Raw genomic sequence first — 6,000 nt, 5'->3', positions numbered from 1 at the left:
TTTATTGAGGAATGGGCAGCTAAGAATTTAAGTATTCTGGGTACCACTTTTGAAAATTTTTAGTTAGGCCTTTTGACCTATTTTTTTCCATTACCTTCTTTCACTCTGTAGTTTTTAAATAGATAGTGAATTCTTTTAATTTTTATTTTTATTTTTTTTAGAAGATTCCGCCCCTGTCAAGCTAACAGTTCCAATCAAAATAAGTTACAAAAAGTGAGACAGTGTGGAAAAGTTTACCTTTTCTCTGATTTGCTGGAGAAATAAACAAGACATTCCTGTCTTCAGTGGTGTGTCCATGGGCCTGTAAATAAAAGTGTGCATGTCTTCCCAGCAAATCCTATGCAAACATAGCCACAGGTGTCAGTCCTGCTGCCTGCCCTTAAACATTGCTTGTAGTAAACCCCTTCTTGTGGTTATTTCCTGGAAAAGCTGATCAATGCCTTTTCTGCTTTAGCACAGCGTAGGTGCTAAAACAGGCAAAACCAAGCTTGTGAACATCTCCTGGGAAAGCTCACGTAGGTTGTACTTTATATGTGTAGTTATGCTGTGGTTTTCACTTTCTGTTGTTCTTAAATTATTGTAAATTAAAATTCCAGGTGCCCAAGCACTGCATATTAGTTTAATTTCTGGCTGATAGCAAATACTGTCTTAAGTTAGTTCTGAGCAGCCAAAATGGTGGATACATGGATAGGTGTGCTGATGGATGGAATCAGTATCTGCAGTGTGAATAACTCTGTTTCTTTCTTCAGATCTTGCATCTGGCAATTTTTTGTTCAATTTGTAACATACAAAGCAGCATGTCTGGAATTTGGCCTTTTCCTCTTTTGAGATCAAATAATTTAAGCTTCAGAAAGAAGCATTCTCATGACATGTCTTCTGGTTCCTACAGGTGTTAATAGTGTCTGGATCAGTGTGCTGAGGGCATTAAAGCAATATCCTTCCTTGGATTTGAGATAGTTATTAAGGAAGAGAGAGCAAAAGCAGCTCCTGCAAAGCATGGGCACAACAGCCGTGCAACTTGAATTTGTACGAAGAACTGCAGAGATTTGGCATGTGCTTTTTGCTATTAATTTGTTTGTCAAACACTCTAATTAGCTAACTAGAGCTAAATACTATCGGGGCTGTTGATATTGGTGAATCAAGTTGGCTCCAGCAGGACTCATTGTAAGCTTAAATCCGTGACTTTGATTTATGTGTTTTGAGAGTGACCTGTAGTGTAGTTAATGACAAGTGGTGTGGGGGCTCTGGGATTTGAGCAGTGCTGTGTGGTTAAGTCATACACTGAATTAGTCTCTTCTTTGTAGAGGCCCTGTTCATCAAGCTAGACTAGTAATTGCTACTTTGGCAAAGTGGAGAACTGGGTAACAGCATGTTGGCATAAGGCATTATGTTTTGATTAACAGGTGAGTTTGAAAATAATGTTTTTAAGCATTGAGGGCCTGTCCCTATTGTGTGAGTGGACATAGTGAGGCAAAATGAATGATTTTGGAATGCACATACAGTGGTGCTTGCAGAGTGCAGTAGTTCATACAGCTGCTAAAACAAATATTTCTTTTCAGTATTTGAGCTTGGCATAAGTACTGTTCATATGTCAACGCAAGTAAATTGTGTTGCGATTTGCATATTAGATAATATTTATTTTACGGAAATAATTTGGTAATTTTAGGTTGTGTATTGCAATAACAATTTGAAACTACCAATATTGATGCCACCTTCATTGCTTGGTGTTTTGGTAGTATGAACTGCATTGACCTTTCCCATTGAAATGCGTGCACAATTTCAGTAGCATGTGGGGGAGACACATCCCCATAAATGTAATTTGTGGGAACAAACGACCCCACTTTAGGTCCAGGAGGTACATGAGGATTGGCTGGTGTTCCCTGCCCGGGGAAATTTGGGGTCACCCCATTCCTCATGGGGCTGGTGTCCAATGCTGCTCCAGGTTCTCCAGATGTCCCAAGATGCAGCATCCATAAAAGCTTGCAAGCTTTTAATGAGGTTGTTTTTGAGTTGGTTTGTTTGTTTAGGGGAGGGGGAAGTAATATGGCCTTTGTTTTTTTTTTTCCTCAGTACTGCTATAACATAGACCTGCATCCTCAAATTGTCCCTTTTTTCCTAATTCAGATAAATGTTGAAGTCTTACTGATCTTGTTCTCCAGCCCTCCCTTGTGTTTTGTTCATGTAACTTCACGTCAGTCTTTTCAGACTTTTTGTCCTGCAGTCCTTTTTTGAAAAGTAATGTGAGGCATGCAAATCCTGTCAAAGTAATGAAATACGAGAGGTGTTAACTAATAGTCAATATACATCTGCCCAAAGTGTTCAGTACTTGTCAGTGTGAAGTATTTTAGATTTGACAAACCAGTAATTTTAAAGGAGACCCATGTAAGTGGACAAAAATTCAAAACAGGTGTTTCCCATACAATAGTCACATTTTAAGGAATTTCTGTGTGTGTTTTTTAAAAAAATCCTGCTTAAGTTTGCATATTACTTTTCATATACAAGTTTACTAGAACAATGAGTATGGAATGGTATTGAACCATACCTGAAGTGTGGTGTAATCAGCATGATTTGTTCATCTTCTATGCTAACTTCAGGTGAAATTGGAAGGAGGTGAATGCCCTGAAGACAATAAAATGTGCTGATGTGCAACAGGTCTGTGGCAGGTGGAACATGGTAGTTAAACAACACAAATTGGTTTTCAAACGTGTGACACTTTGTGCTGGTTTTTGAATTAAGCTCCTGGAGTCAGTGCTTATGATACATGTAAATAAACAAAAAGCATTCAAAACAACATGAAAGAGAAAAAAAGTCTCAAGCCATTATGAAATAGTTGTGGAAACATAATGAGTGGAACACGAGAGCTTAATTCAGGAGATGTATCTAACATTTGCTCCTCTTCAAAATATTCCATCATTTCTAAGTAAATGTTAGGACAATAACATTTACTTAGACAATAAGGGTTGACTGCACTGAATTTGTATCCTTTGCTACTGAAAAGAAAACATTCAACAGGATGAAAAAAACTCCCAACTTTTATGTAAATATAATATGGATGCTTTCTTATGTCCCATGGGTTGTAGGCAGTAAGGGTAGGGCAAAAGTGTTCAGATGATACACCTGAATGACAGAATTTGCTGTGAGTTTCAAATAAGGCTGTTTGCTTGTTGAAGTTATAATTCTATATTTTTTGCATAAGGGTGTTTATTTTATTTTCTCTCATATCACTGTTTCCCTTTTTGTCTTCCCTCCTCATGTGGTGGTATTGTAAATTTGTCATTAACACAATTTTCTTTCTATGAAAATAAAACAAAACAACTTACTCCATGGTAGTTGCTACCTCCTGTGGACAAAAATAAGTTGAGGCATAAAAAAACCAAACCCACAAACAAACCTTTATATATTAATGTATCAGGTGCTTACAAGTATCTGCTGTCCTCCACTGATAAGATAAATTAGCATTCCTGCTTAGCTTTCCACATGCTTAATTTCCTTTAGAATGTACACAAAAGAATTTTGAAAGGCATTTTGTGTGGTTGAAAGTTTTAAAGTATAGTTATGATTTGAGTTTGTGAGAAGTAAAATTAGATGTAGACTAAAATTCCGATTCATAGCAATTGCCTAATGATCAGTAATTCTAAACCAGGCCAATTTTATTTGACTTTTCCAGGCAGCTACTCTTTGGCTTTCAGAGCAAACTTACCAATTTTCAGATAAAATCAATTCTGTTAGCCACAGTCAAAGGTGGTGGCTAAAAATAGAGTTAGCTTGGAGCCCTAGCTATGAACAGGTTGCTGTCTGTCTGTAATTACTCTAAGAGGATTGTGCCAACTTCAGTAACAGTTTATTTTGTTGAACTATGTGATTTTTACACTTTTTTAAATAGCACATCGGAGTTGTGTTTGTTGGAATTTTTGTTAGGTTTCATTTGGCTTGTGGGATGGAGACTTGGAAATGTCTTGATTAAAGTGTAGTACCTTCAAGGTAAAATGTCCTAGGCATTGATGCACTAATGAAGGCAGCATTCTAATGTTGCAGTTAATACTGTATTTCCTTTCCTTGTATTTTGTATTCCATTTGTTTGTATTCCATTTGTATATATTCCTTTGCACTTCACTCCCAGTACACTGTTTAAAAGAGAAATAATGAGCTGGTTTATTGGGTAATCTCATCAGAAAGCATGGCTCTGAAGTTTGCAAAGGTCATGCTTGTCACTGAGCTGGATAGGGGCAGAAATTTCTTACCTGTCATGGAGGGCATGTAGTAAGTGACATTTTAGTAATATATGGAAACACATCCGTGTAAAAAATCCACAAGAGTTGCATAGTCTACAAGGTAAAAATTATATTCCCATTCCAAAAACAAGAGTTTTTAAGGAATCAGGTATTGTCATTATAACTGAATAAAGAAAATGACGTATTCATGGGGCAGACTACAAAAGGAAGACATTCATTTGAAATCATGTGGTGTAGAAAATACATAGAAAGTGACAAAAATAAGTGAACGAGGTAGAAAGTGTCTCCTGAAATGTTATCTGCAGGTTCCAAAGTGTTTGGCTGAAGAAAATCCACCTTTATCATACCTGGCACTGTTAGTTCCTTTGGTTTTAAGGAAGAGTTTGAATAGGATTGGGGGTGGGGGGGGGGGGGGGGGACGACGAGATCATTAATGTAAACACTGCAGAGGTGGCTGAAGAGGAGAGAAAAAATTTTTTGAGATATCTATAGTTTCATGGAATGTGGAGAGCTTTTTACTTATCACAAGGCGCAGCATTTTCTCTCCTGAGAGATGCCTTTGGAGGAAAAATGCAACTGTGAACAAAGCCCAGAGTGCTGTTTTGCTTCAACATGAGTACCAGAAGTATGTCCTTGGTTCAGGGTGTTAAGTAACTTTTAATAAGTAGCCATAAATAAAAGACATGGCAGTGTTGTGGCAGAACCTAAGGAGAACATTAAACTAATGTATTCCACCTCTGTTTTTGGAACAGAGTGATAGGCCTCGTTCTTCCCCAGACGTTCTCCTCTACTACAGCAGAGATTAAAAGACTGTTAATGGAAAATTTAAACAAACAAATGCAAATGAAAAAAACCCAGAGCAAAACAAAAAGTGGATGTCCCATCTCTGGAAGTGTTCATGGCCAAGTAGATGGGGCTTTGAGCAACCTGGTCTAGTAAAAGGTGTCCCTGCCCCGGGCAGGGGTTTGGAGCTGCATGGTCATTAAGGTCCCTTCCAACCCAAAACATTCTATGAGTTTAGATAAAAGGTAAGATGATAAAATTGTCAAAGAATGAAGCGGTCACTGAAAGAACCATTCTGTTTGGGATTTTTGTGGTGTTTGGTTTTGCTTGGCCGTTTGATTTTGGGTGGTTTTTTGTTTACTTGGCTTCTTTTATTTATTTATTTATTTTTTGGCCAGCTGTTATCTTGACAGGTCAACGCATAATTTTTGATTTCATTGAGGCTGTTAGTGGACGTTACAGCTCCAGTGAAGATTTGTGTGGGGTTTGAGGTTTGTGGGGCAGACCAGCCACGGCCGCACGCATGCCCGATTCTAACGGCCGCTTCCTGCGCTCTTGGGGTGCACCTGTGTTCCACCAGCCCAGCACGCTCTGCTTTGGGGACAGCACTGCTGTCCTGCCCTGCTGCTGCCTCGGCTCAGCCACTCGCTTTGTCAAGGGCTTGGTTTGCTACACCGTCCGTGTTCAGGCTCTTCCCATAAAGCAAACGGATTATCTCCCAGTGCACTCCAAAAGCAGGCATGCAGGAGTGAAGTCTACTGAAGGTCTGTGAACCATGGAGATGTGCCTCAGAGGTCTCACTGGGACATGTGAATGAGTAGAATACCAAGTTGGCAACGAGGTATTAGGAAAACCTGCTCAGCACATACAGTTGTTTCCCTGTAGTAGGGAGCACCTTCTCCCTCTCTTGCAATCTTTTTCAAGTGTAGATCACTCATGTTAAATATATAGCTGGGAACATCTTGTGTTAAGTAGAGATATGAAC

The sequence above is a fragment of the Cinclus cinclus genome, chromosome 2, assembly GCF_963662255.1.
Source record: "Cinclus cinclus chromosome 2, bCinCin1.1, whole genome shotgun sequence".
In the NCBI taxonomy this organism is placed as follows: Eukaryota; Metazoa; Chordata; class Aves; order Passeriformes; family Cinclidae; genus Cinclus; species Cinclus cinclus.
The sequence above is the reverse complement of the archived record's forward strand: the minus strand, read 5'-3'. Positions refer to the sequence as shown.